This window comes from Herpailurus yagouaroundi, unplaced genomic scaffold (assembly GCF_014898765.1).
Source record: "Herpailurus yagouaroundi ecotype Mexico unplaced genomic scaffold, PumYag 141, whole genome shotgun sequence".
Classification (NCBI taxonomy): Eukaryota; Metazoa; Chordata; class Mammalia; order Carnivora; family Felidae; genus Herpailurus; species Herpailurus yagouaroundi.
In genome coordinates this window covers 16,747,950-16,763,544 of record NW_024412396.1, presented here as the reverse complement: position 1 = coordinate 16,763,544, position 15,595 = coordinate 16,747,950, and the positions used below count along the sequence as shown (strand labels likewise).

Sequence of the window (15,595 nt, the reverse complement as noted above, 5' to 3'; positions counted from 1 at the left end):
ACACTATATGTTGACCAACTTGGATTTAAATTTTGAAACAGAATATTTTAATTTTTTATTTATTTATTTAAAATGTTTATTTTTGATATATATATAGAGAGAGAGCGGTGGAAGGACAGAGAGAGAGGGAGACAGAGGATCTGAAGTGGGCTCTGCACTGACAGCAGAGAGCCCGATGTGGGGCTCAAACTCATGAACTTTACATTGTGACCTCAGCCGAAGTTGGATGCTTAACCAACTGAACCACCCAGGTGCCTGAGTAAGGGATATTTTTAGGACAAAATAGTCATTTCCATCATTCTGTGATGTGCAGGACCACAATGTTAGACCACAAAAGACACTGGACTTAAATTTGATCACTAATGGGTAATTAGTATAATGTTTCTTTATTTTAATTGGAAAGTTCTTGTACTCTGATGACATTATTTAATGATTATCTGTAAAAGGTAAAGGTGAGCTTCGCTTAAAAAATCTGACCTAAAAAAATCAAAGCAACAACAAAAGTCTGACTTAGATCAACCAGCAGACACTACTGTGACATGCAATTGTATATAAGCTAATTTTTTTCTAGAAAATGCTTATAGAACATAAAAATTTGATGTATTTGAATTGCATACATAAAAGAACTAGATCAAGAACACACAATAAAACTGTGTTTCCCACAGTAAAGTGAGTAGAACTGTATTTGTTATCTTTATATAATTAATGTAGTAAAAATTAGCTTAAGGGTTTGAGTTATAAATTTTGACTGCTGTGTGGATTAGACTAGTAATTACCAAACTTGATTCAAATCCTCATATCTTTTGGGCTATGGAGATAGCCTAAGATCAAAGTGCATAAATATTTTGATTAAGCCAGTTTCCCTAATGATATCTGGAGCAATTATTTTCCTAACAGTGTAAAAAAAAAACACTTAAAACTTAACTTTTCTGATAACATAAAATATCTTAAGTGAGCCAACATTGTAACTCAGTAACACTTGTTTTTAGGCATCAATTTGGGCTACCTTTCAGATAAAACTAAGCAAGACTGATGTGTAAGTTTACTTCTTTGTTGTAAATTTGTCATAAATGTGCTACTTGATATTCAACCCAGTATTTACACTGCAATCTTTAGGAGCCAGTTAGATTCATCAATAGCTTTCATTTCTCTAGAACATCCTCACATGAAGGCTAGAATGCTATTTACAGAGTAGTTTCTGCTGACTAATAACTTTGCTGTAACAGATGTCATGAAGATAAACTTAACGAGTCTTAAGTAGCCGACATTGGTTGTGTAGTAAAATGCCGTTTGGTGTCATGCAAGTGAATTTCCATTTGGAGATCTGATTTCTAAACTTTTTATTAATTCACCTAACTAGTTTAAGACTTTCTATCTTTTATTAAAAGGGTCCCATGCTTTTTTATGTCGTGTTTAATGGACTGCATAGTTTTTGGCTTTTAGTTTAACCATTTTGGGAATAAAAAAAAGAATGGTTTCTTATTGTAGAAACAAGGAACTAAAGAAACCTGCTAGGCCTTAAAACACATAGTTTCTTCAGTCTCTGACACTGTGCTTCCATATGGATGTCATATTACTCACCCTGAATGTGTTATTTGCTGCTCACATCTGATTTATATATCTATGGAAGTTGGGCATGTTCCCACCACAGCCATGAATAATGAAAGTTGTGAAAATTTAGCCAATAGCATCAAGCTGTTTGGTTATACAAGCAAGGGTAAAAGAGACTTTGAAACAAATAAGCTTTTTTATTATCACATTAAATATGTATGTTGTAACATAAAATATCTCAAGGTTTTACAATGTACATACACAAGGCCCTGAAGATGTCTTTTTATATAGTACAAAACCTCATAAACTGTTCATCTGACCAAAGGATATCCATCTTCCCTCTGTGGTCCAGGGAGAGAACTGAGTGTAAGGTCGTGTATAATGCAAATGGTTCTTTCCTCAAGGCATTGTTCTCTGAAATAGTTCACCTAAATGGCTGCTTCATTTATGTAGTCACTGTATTTTCTTTGATGGATCATGATGACACCGAGATGCTCTGGGAAGGATGAGGACATTATGGCAGAACAGTTTAACAAATGTAGAAACTTCTCTATCACATAATGGATGCTGGATTCAGGCTGTGTCTACATGCTTAGAACAATCTGTATATTTTGATTAACTCGTTCAGGGAAATTGGAAATTCACCTTCATCCCAACACATTAAGATGAAAAAGACCTCTTTTCAGAAAGTCAAGAAATACTGGATTCTTTGTGCATTTAGACAGAGCCTTGGCCTACCAAAGATATCAAACACTTTTCTCATTTCTTTATAGCAATCTATGAAATAATGTTTCATAGGTATTTTATTCTGAAGATCTGTTGAAATTTGATTTAACAACTTTCAATACTACTTTTTTAAAAAATTTTTAATGTTTATTTATTTTTGAGACAGAGAGAGACAGAGTGCAAGTGGGGGAGGGGCAGAGAGAGAGGGAGACACAGAATCTGAAACAGGCTCCAGGCTCTGAGCTGTCAGCACAGAGCCCGATGTGGGGCTCGAACCCACGGACTGCGAGATCATGACCTGAGCCGAAGTCAGACGCTCAACCAACTGAGCCACCCAGGCGCCCCTCAATACTACTTTTAATTAGGTTTAAATTAGAATTTTAGTTATAGATAATAGGGAAAAAGTGTCAAAATGAGTTTATGTCCCAATGGTAGCTGCTATCACTCACTGCAAAATTAAAATCACCTAAAACAGGACAATGTCCATTTGTCTGATTTAGCCAAACTATAAGAAAGGGGTTAAAAAAATAAAGGCCATTACTTTTACCTGGAAGCTGGTCTGATTTTTCCCTAATCCTGTGATAGTTTTAATTCTGTGATTATTCATAGATGGGGGTAAAGGAAGATGATAAAGCTGGAAAAAGAATAAGATAGTAACGGACTTGGGGTGCCTGGGTAGCTCAGCCAACTAAGTGGCCAACTCTGCTTTTGGCTCACTCAGGTTATGATCTCATGTTTCGTGAGATTGAGCCCTGTGTCAGGCTCTGTGCTGACAGTGCAGAGCTTGCTTGGAATTTTCTCTCTCTTTCTCTCTCTCTCCCCCTTTGCCCTTCTCCTTGCTCACACACACACTCTCTCTCAAAATAGATAAATAAACTTAAAAAGATAATAATGGTCTAATTCTATAAGAAGACATACAAAAGAAAAGTGTTTATTGTTTCTTTATCTAAGTAATGTCTGATGACCAACTTGACTGATTACTTACCTCTTTCCCTGGCTCTAGTCCCAGCACTTAGTTGGCTAAATTTGAGTAATTGTTTTGTTACATAAACATTGTCTATAAGAAAGTTAATGTTTGAGGATAAAAGATGTAATTCCAGTGTATTTTAGCATGTTTACATCCACAAATATGCCTTTATAAACAGCATATAAAATTCCTTTGCCTGTGTTTTGATTGTTCAAAGAGGGCCTACATACTTACTTGTGTCATCAACATTATGTTTTTAAGATTTATTCTTGTTGATACATGTTACTTTTACTCTTTCTTAAGGAAACGGTAAAAAAAAAAAAGAAGAAGAAGAATCAGTGCTTCTTTTCTGGAAACTTACATGCCAAAATTCCCATCTCATTCTAATGGCCACTTTCTCATTGTCTGTGTAATGAAATAGTGGCTAAGGTCAGTTAATTCATTGGGGAAAACAGTCAAATTGTTTGGAAGAACCAGAGAAAAAGCTGCAGCAGGCCTTGGCATTCTGTACTCAGGGCAAGTTTGTCCACTCCTGCCTGTTGCCACTTCTCCACATCTTCAGTTTGCTTGTGCTTCTAATCTCCCATTTGGGTTCCATAACTCACCACCTGTTACTGATGGGCAAGTTTGTTTTAGGCTAGTTGTAGCCTTATTAGCATAGGAAGAGTTCTCCTCCTTATTCTGTGCCCTAATTTGGGACTCAGGGGAGGCTCAGGGACTCCTGGGCATCCTCTAACCCTGTGATTCCCATCCATTCTGCTTTTGAATTCTTACCCCAATGTGAAGTACCAGTCACTTGGAGTCATACAATGATTGTTGGCAAAGTAGTTTTGATATGGGTAGCCTGATATTTCTGTCTTTCTTATCAATTCCTCAATGTAAGCCAACTTTAACTGAACATTTTTTGCATCTGAAAATCAAATCAAGAGAAAGAATGAAGCAGATGACCTAAATGAGATGGGTGTAAAGCACCTAGCAGTGCGTGGCATGTAAAAAGCTTAAGAAATGACAGCTATTAGGAAGATCTAAGTAAAGTCAAATGGTAGAGTTTATTTCCAAGTTTCATTTTTTTTATACTTCCAGCTTGGCTTTAGGGTAATAAAGAAAGCCAGGACATTTTATTTTGTTTAGGTTAATAAAAAAAGGGGCACTGTTTTCTGACTCATTGCTCTCTCTTCCCTTTTCATTGGAGGCAAACAGGAGACCTGAGAACACTGAACCACTAAGTTCAAAGGACAGAGTGGGCAAGACGCAGAGTCAGAAGCGGGGAAGGAAACTGATTTCCTCTCTACAAAATCATGGTGAGTCCCATGACAGAGAGAGTCACCAATGGCAACTACTGTTTTGAGAAGAAAAAATATTGCTGGGGAATAAATTATGTAAGGAAAATTTGTCCTTGATTTTCTTTTCAAAAATGTGTGAGGGATAGAAACACACTGTAAATACAATAAGTTTAACTCATATTCTATGGTTTATTCTTTAAAGAACAAATATCATCTGGGACCAGGTATAGAAAAAGAATTCATTTTCATAACTATCACAAAATTTTGTTATAATTGCATACTTTCCAAGTGACCTTTAAGTTATGATAATGTTTGAAGTTGGCTTTCCCAATGGATGCGTTGCAATTATAAGGCGATAGTTATAATAGCTTAGGTCACAGGTGGAATAATTGAATATCATTAACAATGACATTTGATTATGTTACTTCATTTTTTTCCCAATGATATGTCAGGTTCCTCGTGAAACCAAAGACCATAGGGATTCATTATTGCTAGGGTTGATGGTATTGCAATTTTATAACCATGTAATAAATTAGCATTTAATACTGAGAGATTTCATCATAAACTCAGAAGATTGCTTTTGTTTTAAAGAAGATTTTAGCAAGGAGAGGCAAAAAAAAAAAAAGCATTTAGAAAATTCAGGAGATAAAGATGCTATCCAAGCAAATGGATCTTGGATCTTTGCAATCATTTGGTTTGTCAGCATATCACTCTCTGGGAAAAGAAACAGGGGGCGGGGGGAAAGGAGGGATTAAATGTCAAAAATTACTGAGTCAAAATTCTTATGACTTCACCCATTTTGTACTTTTCTGTTTCTAGTTTTTTCACATATTTCTCTCTCCATTGTGGTTATTCTTGTTCTTTTCTAGCTCATTTCCTACGCTAAAAGATGTCATAAATATAAAGTTCTATATAGAGCCAGAATTTTCTCAGAAATGCAGATTTGCATGAATATGAAAGAAAAAACATATTTATCACATCTTTCTTATTTGATTCAAAGATTATTTTATTAGGTCAGGTGTGGTTTGGGTTAGGACCTTCATAGACTGGTGTGTGTGTGTGTGTGTGTGTGTGTGTGTGTGTGTTTTCTTTTTTTTTTTTCACAAAAATATTTACTAAGATCGCATGTTGACATACCATTGTTGGAATTCCAGATTTTGACTTGCCTATCAACCAGAGTCTATTTTGGGGGGAGAGGTGTTGTTTCTATTTAAAATGAAGGGAACATGTGAATCAGGTTAAAATGGCTAGTGTGTGTATGTATGTGTGTGTGTATACAGGCCTACCTCAGAGATATTGTGGGTTCAATTCCAGACAACTGCAATAAAGCAAATATTGCAATTGAGTCAAATGAAGTTTTTAGCTTCCTAGTGCCTATAAAGCTATGTTTGTACCATATTGTAGTCTATTAAGTGTATAACAGCATTATGTCTAAAAGAACAATGTACATAACTTAGTTAAGAAATACTTTATTGATAAAACATGCTGAATCTGAGCTGTTGGTTAGTGTCAGTCTTTTTGCTGGTGCAGGATTTTGCCTCAGTGTTGGTGGCTGCTGACTGATCAGGGTGGTTGTTGCTGAAGGTTGGGATGGCTGTGACAATTTCTTTTTTTTTTTTTTTTTAATTTTTTTTTTCAACGTTTATTTATTTTTGGGACAGAGAGAGACAGAGCATGAATGGGGGAGGGGCAGAGAGAGAGGGAGACACAGAATCAGAAACAGGCTCCAGGCTCTGAGCCATCAGCCCAGAGCCTGACGCGGGGCTCAAACTCACGGACCGCAAGATCGTGACCTGGCTGAAGTCGGACGCTTAACCGACTGCGCCACCCAGGCGCCCCTGTGACAATTTCTTAAAATAAGACAGTACTAAAATGTGCTGCGTTGACTGACTCTTCCTTTCACAAATGATTTTTGTTTATGTTTATTTATTTTTGAGAGAGAGAATGAGACAGAGTGTAAGGGGGGGAAGGGCAGACAGAGAGGGAGACTCAGAATCTGAAGCAGGCTCCAGGCTCTGAGCTGTCTGCACAGAGCCCGACATGGGGCTCCAACCCACGAAATGTGAGATCATGACCTGAGCCGAAGTCAGACATTTAACCAACTGAGCCACCCAGGACCCCCACACCAATTTCTATGTAGCTTGTGAGGCTGTTAGATAGCATTTTACTCAAAGTGAAACTTCTTTCAAAACTAGGGTTAATTCTCTCAAACCCTACCACTGCTTTGTCAACTAAGTTTATGTCATATTCTAAATCCTCTGTTGTCATTTCCACAATCGTCACAGCATCTTCACCAGGAGTAGATTCCATTTCAAAAAATTTAGTGGCCATTGTAGGGTTCTTAATTGGCCTAGTTTCAGAATTGTTGTGTTTTAGGGAATAGAGAGTCCTGAGGAGAGGGAAGGAGATGGGGGAATAGATGGTTGGTGGAGCAGTTAAAACACACACAACATTTATTGATTAATTTTCCATCTTAATCCAGTTCATGGTACCCCAAAATAATTCCAGTTCATGGTACCCCAAAATAATTATAATAGTGATGTCAAAGATCACTGATCACAGATCACCATAATAAACATAACAATAATGAAAAAGCTTGAAATATTGTGAGAATTACCCAAACATGACACAGAGACATGAAATGAGCAAATGGTGTTGTGAAAATGGCACCAATGGGGGCTCCTGGGTGGCTCAGTCGCTTAAGCGTCCGACTTCAGCCCAGGTCATGATCTCACAGTTCGTGGGATCTAGCCCTGCATCAGGCTCTGTGCTGACTGCTCAGAGCCTGGAGCCTGCCTCCAATTCTGTGTCTCCCTCTCTCTCTGCACCATCCCCCCCACCCCCGCTCATGATCTCTCTCTCTCTCTCTCTCTCTCTCTCTCTCTCTCTCTCTCTCAAAAATAAACAATAAATAAATATGGCACCAATTGACTTGCTCCACACAAGTTGTTACAAACTAGTTTGTAAAAATCTTCACTTTAAAGAAAAATGCAATAAAACAAGGCTATGTCTGTATTACTGTTTTCAGCATTACATGAACCAACATCTTGCTGTAGTGAAGGTTTTGGAGTTTATCCTTGATGAAACGTGAAATTTCTGACTTTATGGAGGCAATTACAGAATGCTTTGCATTATTGTTAAATCTAATACTTTAATATAGAACAATTTCTCAATCTTTTACTACATACTTGTAATTCGTTTTCCTTAACAAAAAAAAAGGGGGGGAAAAAAGTCAGTGTCATCAAATATGTGAGTGAATATATAATGTGACATTTTACATTTTATTTATTGGCATTTAATCCTCTGAAAAGCCTGCTTAATTTGCTATTAAATGAAGATGGGCTGTTTCCAGAACAGCCACAACATTGTATTGCTCTAATAAGGCTTCACAGTTGTCTTATCAAGAGCAAGTTGTTAGGGGGATTTATATACATATGGAAATGTCAGTTATAGTGTTCTGATGTTTCCATGAATGTTTACTACTCTAATCATTATTCAATGGTTGCTTTTGGTTAGGATTAAGTCTTTAATAACACCAAAAAAATTTAGATGAAATCTTGATGAATTTGATAGTAATTGCTTATGATTCTTTCTTTTGGAATTGTGGGGTTTGACTTTTTTTGCATACTTGTCTAATGGTCCACAATTTTAATTTTTATGGCAGATATATTCACTTCTATTTTTAGTTTGAGCACCATATTAAAACCAGTTAATTATTTTGATTTTAAAATGAATTTTAAAAGAGTGTGAAGTTAGCTATGTTTATATGTATATGAAGCCACATTTTTAAGCATGTTGTTATCTGACCTTGACTAACTGACACCACATAAAGGTGAAGGTGATTCTGAAGTAAAATCTTAAGAGGTCATAGAAGTGACTAAGTTGGCTACCTGTAGATGTAGGCTCAAAGCCATTTTTATCTACACCAATGGGCATTTTTAAGGTAGCCGAAGACTGGGACTGCATTTCCAGAATGTGTGCGCCTTGATTGTGGGAACACAGTTCTCATAGTAACTTTAAATATCTCTATTTCCAGGGGACCCCTGGGTGGCTCAGTCAGTTAAGTGCCAGCTTCAGCTCAGGTCATGATCTCATGGCTCGTTGAGTTTGATCCTTGCATTGGGCTCTGTGCTGACAGCTCAGAGCCTGGAGCCTGCTTTGGATTCTGTGTCTCCCTCTCTCTGCCGCTCTCCTACTCGTGCTCTCTCTCTCCCCAAAATAAATAAACATTAACAAAATTTAAATATCTCTATTTCCAACAGATATTTGTACCAAGATAGAAAGGCATTAAAATATTTTTACAATGTTTTTTCACTTGTTCATTTTAAACTGCAATTCTTAACAATTTAGGGAGAAAGAGAGAAAAAGACAAATAGGAGTGGTACAATTCAAATACTAGTAAATATGGTGTTTTGAGCATGTAGGTAGTTTTCTGGAAATATACATTTGTATTTTTTAAAACATTTTGCCAAAATTGCTGTTATCTATCAATGTGTCTATCTGTCATCCATCTCTGTTGCTCAACTGTGTGGGTACACATTGCAGACATTATGACACTTCACCCCTAAATAACTTCAGCATCCATCTTATATACCATAATGCCATTGTCACACCTAAGATGATTAATAGTAATTCAGTAATATCATTTAATATACATTTTAATTCAAATTTCTGCAGTTATTTCCATAATGTCTTTTAGAACTGAAACAAATATTTTGATATAACATTTTGTCAAGTGAATTAAGTTCTCATATCCATATGTCATAATTATATTTTCTCAAAATAGTCATTGACCATTGAATAGGCTTGAATTTCCATGGCCCCAAGCCACCAACTGAACCCACTAGAATAATTTGCTAGAATGAGAAATGCTAACTGCCAGAATGAAGAATGTTAATCAGCAACCAGCCTGACTATGATTTCCAAGGTACTAATCACTTGGAAAAGTTGCCTCTCATTGGCTCACTCTACAGATAATTACTAATTGAAAAGCAGCTAGAATAGTAAGAAGGTGTATTAGCATGTTAATAGGTCTTTGTGTCCAAAGGCTTTGGATTATAAATTATAAAGACTACATTAGCCAGATGGATAGGATTAATTAGCATGCTGATATTACCTGGCATCCTATGGTGGTTGAGGGTAAACAAAGTGACCATAACCATTTTGGCATAGTTTATTTTTTATTAAATTGCTTGCTTTGGTAGTTAGGAATAGAGTTTTATTCTGTAGTTGGAACAATGACTCAGTCAGTAATTCTCTATATTAATAACTGGCAAAGCATTTTATCCTTTTGTACCTTGGCTAAAATCAGTCTTCATGTGCTTCAATTTCCTCCATTTCTAATAAGTGTAATGGCCACCATTGATTTAATGGTTTAGCCATTAATTTAACCATTTAATCTCTTCATGCAATAGTTTCATCATCTATAATATAAATAGGCGAAACCAGAAATTCTCTAAGTTTCTTTCCAGATTTGAAATTTTATGAGACCATGTAGATTCATGACCAGTAACAGATCTGGAATAGGAGGAAAAGTATGCTAAAAGCAAATGTGTTTCACTATGGCAACTGAAACCGGTAATTCCAAATGAAAACAACCTATAAAAAATTTACTAGGGATGATTTTATACTTCCCAAGTCGTGCATCTACGTTATTGGCCTCCTTAGTGGTTATTCTGCCCAGGTAGGTAGATGAGTATTCTTTTTTTGCTTTCCTAGAAGTGTTATTTCTACACAGATACTGTGGGAGTCCTGGAAAGGACAGAAGGAGAGATTCCTGTCTCCGCTCATCAGGGAGCATGGAACACTCCTGAGCTCAATAGGAGGAAGTGATAGTATTTGCAGATTTCTTTTTTTTTAATGTTTATTTATTTTTTTTAATATATGAAATTTATTGTCAAATTGGTTTCCATACAACATCCAGTGCTCATCCCAAAAGGTGCCCTCTTCAATGCCCATCACCTACCCTTCCCTCCCTCCCACCCCCCCATCAACCCTCAGTTTGTTCTCAGTTTTTAACAGTCTCTTATGCTTTGGCTCTCTCCCACTCTAACCTCATTTTTTTTTTCTCCTTCCCCTCCCCCATGGGTTTCTGTTAAGTTTCTCAGGATCCACATAAGAGTGAAAACATATGGTATCTGTCTTTCTCTGTATGGCTTATTTCACTTAGCATAACACTCTTCAGTTCCATCCATGTTGCTACAGAGGGCCATATTTTGTTCTTTCTCATTGCCACGTAGTACTCCATTGTGTATATAAACCACAATTTCTTTATCCATTCATCAGTTGATGGACATTTAGGCTTTTTCCACAATTTGGCTATTCTTGAGAGTTATTTGCAGATTTCTTTATCCCAGTGGTTTCAGTTGTACTAAGGTAAAACTGTTTGACAGAGTAAAAATCTTTCTGCAATTGTGACATAAAGAGCCCAATTTGTGTTAACGAGAATCCTTTCCTCAAATGTGTGTGTAGCTTTGATCAGAGTTATTTCTACTATTGAACATAACGACAATAGCATTTAATGAACGCTGTTTGACATAGGGCTAAGTGCTTTACAAAGATTATTAGTATATTATAATTAATCCTCACAAAAACATCATGACATTGCACTCTTAATAGCCTCATCTAATAGGTGAAGACACTACAGTGTCGACAGTTTAGGCCAGTCAATAAAGTTAAGGGGCAGAGCTAGAATTTAAACCTAGGGCATGTTTTCAAAGTGCTTATTGCTGTTACTGATTCCATGCCTCAGGTTACAGAAGCGTTGAAGTCTTTGTTCAGAAGCAAATACAGCTCCATGTCTCCTAGAAGAGACCTAAAAGGATCTGAAAATCCTGACAGTTTTCCTTTGTCTTCCTTGCTTTTTATTATTCTTGTTGCTTGAAACATATGCCTTAGCAGCTTCTTAACTTCCCTAGTGGGATAGTTGGCAGTTTGGTCGTAGTACGGTGTAAGAAGTGGGGGGATGCCTGCCAAGGTCCTTTTAGTTCTGAATGTCTTTAACTCACCCACCCCACATAGCACACATTTGGGTTGTGATTCATACTTTAGTGTCAGCATTTAGCCTAATCTCGGTGTGATGCTCCTGACTTGTCACTTTGATGTTCAATGGTTAATAGGTGACATTGATAAGACATGTTTAAAAATCAAGTGTGTTGATGTGTTAACTTCTGTGGACAGTCCACGTTTCTCTTTTTCAATGAGGTAAGGAACACCACTGATTATGACCTGATTGGTTAGTAATTCAAAATTATACTCCTGCCATGTTCTGTTGATTCCCCAAAGCACTTTTCTCTCTGCTTTGGCTAACAGTGACTTAATAGGTAGCACAATTAAATAGCAGAATTCAATTGCAGCTTTCAGTTTTATTTAAAAGACTTTTTTTCTTCTCAATAAAAATTTACCTAATCATGTGAAAAAATGGAGGGAGTTTGAGAATTATATTTAAATAATTATTCTGATATTATATTAGTGGTATATCCATAAAATAGATGGGACTTCAATGTTTATCTCAGTCAAAAAACTCTAGGATCAGTCCCCAACATGGCTCTGATTCCATTGCCATATAACACTGATAACCTTGTGCATTAGTTGGTTCTAGCTACTATAACAGAAGACTGGGTGGCTAAAAGAACAGAAATTTATTTCTCACAGTTTTGGAGGCTGGGAAGTCCAAGATCAAAGTGCTGGTGTCTGGTGAGGCTCTGCTTTGTGGTTTGTACTTGGCCATATTCTTTTTTTTTTTTTTTAATTTTTAAAAAATGTTTATTTATTTTTAAAAACTTTTTTTTAAATGTTTATTTATTTTTGAGACAGAGAGCATGAACGGGGGAGGGTCAGAGAGAGAGGGTGACCCAGAATCTGAAGCAGGCTCCAGGCTCTGAGCTGTCAGTACAGAGCCCGATGTGGGGCCCGAGTTCGTGGACCGTGAGATCATGACCTGAGCCGAAGTTGGACGCTTAACCGAGCCACCCAGGCATCCCTAATGTTTATTTATTTTTGAAGGATAGAGAGAGACAGAGTGTGAACAGGGGAGGGGCAGAGAGAGAGGGAGACAAAGAATTGGAGGCAGGCTCCAGTTGTCAGGCTCTGGGCTGTCAGCACAGAGCCCATTATGGGGCTCTAACTCACAAGCTGTGAGATCATGACCTGAGCCGAAGTTAGACGCCCAACTGACTGAGCCACCAGGCACTCCTGTAATGGGCCATATTCTTATACGTATCCTCACATGGTGGAGAACAGGGAGGAAGCAAGCTCCCTCATGTTTCTTCTTGTAAGGGCACTTATCCCATCATGAAGGTTCCATCCTCATGACTTAATCACCTCCCAATGGCCCCACCTCCTGAGACTTTCCCATTGGGGGTTAGGACTTCAATATATGAATTTGGAAGGGAACACAAACATACAACCCTGGTTAATTCATCTGGTTAATAATTATTAGTAATAATGATGGCTAACATGTATCAAATGCCTGTGTCCCAGGTGGTGGGCCAAAGATTTAACAAGTACTATCTTACTTAATCTTTAAATAAGATTAAAGGATGAGATAAATACTAAATCCTTGTTAGGGGTCCCTAGTTGGTTGAGCATCTGACTTTGGCTCAGGTCATGACCTCTTAGTTCGTGAGTTCAAGTCCTGCATCGGGCTTGCTGCTGTCACCATGGAGCCCGCTTTGGACCTCTGTCCACCTCTGCCCCCCTGCCCCTCTCCCACTCACACTCTCGCTTTCTCAAAAATAAATAAACATTAAAAAAATATAAAAATAAAAATTCCTTGTTAGAAGGAAAAATTATAATTAATACATAGAGTGTATTAATACATATTAATGAATAGTATTGAATGAGTGAATAGTAAAGAACTTAAAATGAAAATCAGCCTCACCTGCTATTTCTTTCTACTCTACGTTCCACTCTCTCTCTCCAGGGGCAACCTCTTTTAATTGTTTCTAATTCTTTGGTTATTTATCTTAAAACTTTAGGCATATGATAATTATTATGTGTAACAAATTTCATGGGCTCTAAATTGTATTATTTCATTTATATGAAATGTCCAGAATAAGCAAATCCTTAGGGACAGAGAGCAGATTAGTGGTTACCAGGGGCTGGGGGAGGGGGAGATTGGAGCGTGACTGCTTGACTACCTAATGGATATGGGGTTTCTTTTCTGGGTGATGAAAATTAGATAGTGTGATGGTTGCACAACATTGTGAATGTACTCAAAGCTATGAACTGTATAACTAAAACGGCTAAAATAGTGAAATTTAGGTTATGTGAATGTTGCCTCAAAATATTAGGTGGCACTTGGGGTGCCTGGGTGGCTGAACATTTGTCTTCAGCTCAGGTCATGATCTCGTGGTTAGTGGGTTCAAGCTCTGCATCAGGCCCTCTGCTGACAGATCAGAGTCTGGAGTCTGCTTTGGATTCTGTGTCTCACTCTCTCTCTGACCCTCGCCCACTCTCTCTCTGTCTCTGAAAAATGAATAAATGTTAAAATTTTTTTTTTTAAAAATAGGTGGCTCTCTGATTAGAAAGTCACCTACATTATCCTTTAAATTATCAATGTTTAATATTTATATTATTATTTTTAATTTTTATCATCTTCCTTTTACAGTTGAAAAAATTGAGGCAAAAAGAGGTTAACTTTCCCAACATTACACAAATAGTAAACCTGAATTTGACCCCAAGTAGTGTAACTGAAACAGCCTGTACAAATAGCCACTATTCAATACTTCTTTCCAAGATAGCAGTTTGGGTGGCTGAAAGTATATAAGTGGAAAGGAAATCAGATTGAGATTGACTGTTGATTGCTCTTGCAGTTGTGTAGAGATGGAAAACTTTCTCATACATGGAACTTTTACCTACAAAATGTTATTCTTTCATACCAGCAGGATCACCCTAATATCATTAGACTGAAAACAGGAGCACTGTAAACAGAAGCCCACCAGTAGATTGAAGAAATGCTATTAAATCGAGTTAGGGATTTATTAAAGTAGAATCCATAATGTTTGGTGCATGAAGGGTTACAGTAGCTTCCTTCTAACATCTGTTTAAAGAAGTCATTTGAGAATTAAGCAGTTACAGGTTACTATTACATTTATACATGTCCTTAACTGCAAATAGTATGGGTTAACTGCATTCTGTTGGTTATCTTAGCAACCAATCAAAGATGTACAATTGATTGGTGGTATTGACTGAATGTGTCTAATAAGTAGCTGGAAGTAAGGTGTCTCTGTTCTGTTTTCAAAAGTGATAGAAATAGCCTCACCTTTTATAATTGCCAAGGAAGGGTGTGGGAAAAGAGAACCATCCTTTCCTTCTAAGACCAGAGAAACAGTACTAGGAAATGGGTCCAATTTCACCAAAGTTACAGAGTACTTAAGCAAGGAGTGGAAGCAGTGTCTCAGAAAGGGAGTGTGTTTTTCAAAAATGTTCCTGTACCGTAGCCCTGTTTTTCTCTCGGTTTCAATGTTTTATTAAACAGTCAGTAATTTGACAAGCAAATATTTATTAAGTATTAAATAGACTCCTACAGTGAAATCACTGAGCTCAGTTTTGTGGGAACAACACAGGTGTAGAACATGTATCTACCCTTGAGAAGTTTATAGTCAATCAGATTGGCAGATGCAATGTACATACAACATGAAACTTCTAGGGTCTTTTATTCAATGTAGAATTTAACTGAGGTCTATAATCTGTAATGCAGGGGACAAATCCTAGGAGAATCCAGAAACACTTTTTTTTCTTTTGCTATTAGCAGAGAAGATAGTTTCTTGTTTTTCCTTCCAAGTTAAAATATGTCCCCTTACTAGATTCCTTCTCCTGTATCAGTACACCATTTGAGAGGAAATTGTGGCATAGTTTTTAGGACTATGAGTATGCATGGGGTTTGGGCCCAATTTCTGTCTTACACTAGATCTTGACCATTAAATTACTTAGTTTCTTTTTTTTTTCTTAATATGTCTTAATTTATTTTATTTTAAATACATCTTAATATTAATTATTAATTTTCTCAAAAATTATTTATTTATTTTTTTTAATATATGAAATTTATTGTCAAATTGGTTTCCAT

At 36.8% G+C, this 15,595-nt stretch overlaps 1 pseudogene; it reads right to left on the bottom strand.

The window, feature by feature from the left end:
• Nucleotides 1-5,809: 5,809 nt before the first annotated feature.
• The window catches only part of LOC121031384 (retinol dehydrogenase 14-like), a 16,931-nt pseudogene continuing 7,145 nt past the window's right edge, over nucleotides 5,810-15,595 (bottom strand).